Source organism: Alligator sinensis, unplaced genomic scaffold, assembly GCF_000455745.1.
Source record: "Alligator sinensis unplaced genomic scaffold, ASM45574v1 scaffold886_1, whole genome shotgun sequence".
In the NCBI taxonomy this organism is placed as follows: Eukaryota; Metazoa; Chordata; order Crocodylia; family Alligatoridae; genus Alligator; species Alligator sinensis.
Genome location: NW_005842040.1, coordinates 2,424,437 through 2,427,084, shown reverse-complemented (window position 1 = coordinate 2,427,084; position 2,648 = coordinate 2,424,437).

The window sequence follows — 2,648 nt, the reverse complement described above, 5'->3', positions numbered from 1 at the left end:
AGTGAGTGGGGATCAGACTGCTCAACAGAGGCAGAGCAAAGGGAAGGCAGGCAGCAGGAGAGAGCTCATGCCCCCTGGTGGTGTTTCAGCGCTGCTGCCAACGAGGATAGCAGAGCCAGCGATAGGATAGGACCTGGTCCATCAGTGCCCATTGCATCCACTGGATTCAGCAGCAGCTGGCACCCCCCGGCCCACTACTAAGTGCTCACTGACTCTGCCACTGACTTGCTGGGTGGCCTTGGGCAAGTCACTTCACCATCCCTCATCAGGACTCCAGGGTTCCATTCTTGGTGCTGGCAGGGGACTGGAATCTACTGGGTGGGGAGGGGTCGGGGGCAGGACATCTTGGTTTTACTCCTGCTTCTGGGTTGGGATTGGTGGAGCGCAGCTAGAGCTGGGAGGCAGGACTCCTGGGTTTAAGGTTGCTGTCTTTGTCTGGGGAAGGGCCTATGAGACCAAAGTGGGACTGAGCCTTGGGGTTGTGCAATCTATCAGCTGGGTCAAGGGGAACCGAGTATCATGACTCCTGTGTTCTTCTCCTAGTTGTGTGTGGGTTAAAACAAAGGATTCCTGGGTTCTACTCTCAGCACTGCTGCTGATGCCCTGTCTGATGGCATTCCTCCCCCCTGCTTCTGTCTCCCTAGCTGTATAATGGTGATAACAAACAAACCCATTTTCCACAAGGGGCTTTTCAATCCACAGTTGGACAGGAGCAGAGAATTCCTGCTTGCCAGGTGGCTTTATACACACTCTCCACCCAGTGCTAGAGTTGGAAAGCAAGCTGAATACCTGGGTCCTTTTACACTGGTGCAAAGTTGCCCACTGAGTCCTCTCATCCCTGGCACAGCTGGGAGTAGGGGGAGCTCCTCGAGGAGCCTTCCTGACCTGAGCGGGCCAACTGATGCTTCAGAGCCAGCTGGGGTCAGATCAGCCTCATGAAATCATGAGCTGCTTGTAGCTTAGCCTGGGGTACATGTGTCTCTGGGAACCCTGGATGAATGTGCCTGAAAGCTTGCAGATAAACACAAGAATTTGTTTGCAAATATCTGGTTGGTCTAATAAAAGATATCACCTCTTCCATGAATTTTGATTCCTGGGAACCCTGGAACTTTCAGAGCAGGAGAGTCCACCTTCTTGGCAGATGTGCCACAAAATAGCCCCGCACCTTACCCGAGTACTGTTCCTGTCCTCTTCCTCTGCTCTATCTGCTGCTCTGCTACCCCACCTGTACTCCCTGCCCAATCTGCTCTGCTTCCTGCCCTAACTGCTGCTGTGCTGCCTGTCTCCTCCCTGATCTGCCACACGTCACACACAGTGGCTGCCTGTGCCACTTGCGGCCCCTATACTACAGGCTGGCCACCCCTGGAATGAGCCTGCTGCCGCCATTGGGTTGCTAGAGAGTCCCCAGGGACTGCAGGGACAAAGTGTGATGATGCATTATCCACACTGCAGGGTCACAGGCACATGCAGCCCCACAGTGGAGCCTTCCAAGGGGTTTCTAACCCCAGCCTGAGCTCCTGCCAGTGCAGTGCTGCCCTCTTGTGGCCAGATCTGCAATATGTCCCAGCAGACTAGCTAAGGGTGGGGACACACCCCTCCACACCAGTGTCAGAGCTGGACCCAGCCAGACCCACCTCAAAGGTGGCTTCTATGAGGCAGCCAGATATGGAGCAGGGCCTCCTATGCCTCCCCTCCACCCACCTGAACTGGGCATAGCTGGGAGCTTCTGCAGAAACCATGGGGCCTCAAGGATGAACAGTACCTGGGGAGACTTCAAAGGGCCGAGGAACAGGCAGACACGTGCACAGACAGACACAGGCCTGAGCTCCTGCAGGCTGTGGGCTTGGGCTCAAAGCACAGACACCCCCACTCCAAGCTGGGGGATGCCTCCTGTGACTGTGCCCTATCTGGCTGGCCTGGCTGACCCCACTCCAACCCTGCAGCCCCCTCCCCATTACCCACCTTCCTGCCTGGGGCTTTGTGCTGGGTCTAAGAAGGAGTGAAATCTCTGGTGCTCCCAGTCCTAACCCAGAGCCTTCCCCTGTGGCTACATGGAGCAGCACATTGAGCCAAGTGTTGGCTGGGCCCTCCAACGATTCCTACTCCCACCAAGACCTGTGGATGAGCCATGGCTCTAGGCAATGCTCCCATCACTCTGCACCCCATCCTACCTCACCCCCCATTTTAGTGAGAGAGGGGATCTGCAACAGAACGTACCCTGTGGAACCTGATCTGAGGGTCTCTGCACCCACCTGGGCACCGGAACCAGTTCAAGGCACCCACAATTGGAGCCAGATATCCCTGCCCCCAGAGCCAAGAACTGGCTTGGAGAAGTTAGGCCTAGCCTGTGGGAGCTGAACCAGCTGGGACTCCTCCCCTGTATCCTTCACACAAGTTCTGTGGGCCCCACAGCAGCTGGGAGATTGTGCTGGTGCTGGGATATGGGGATGAAAGGACAAGGATGGATGGAGGGAGCCAGTATCAGAAGAGCACAGCCAGTGCCAATGTGGGGCAAGGTGGTGGATCACCCATTGACCATGCTGGGCTGGGCCTCCTCAAGCCTTTGCTAGGAGGAATAGTAATCCAGTCTTGGTCCCCCACCTCTCTTCTCAGTGTCTGCCACCAGAAACCCCAGTCACTAGGAAAAT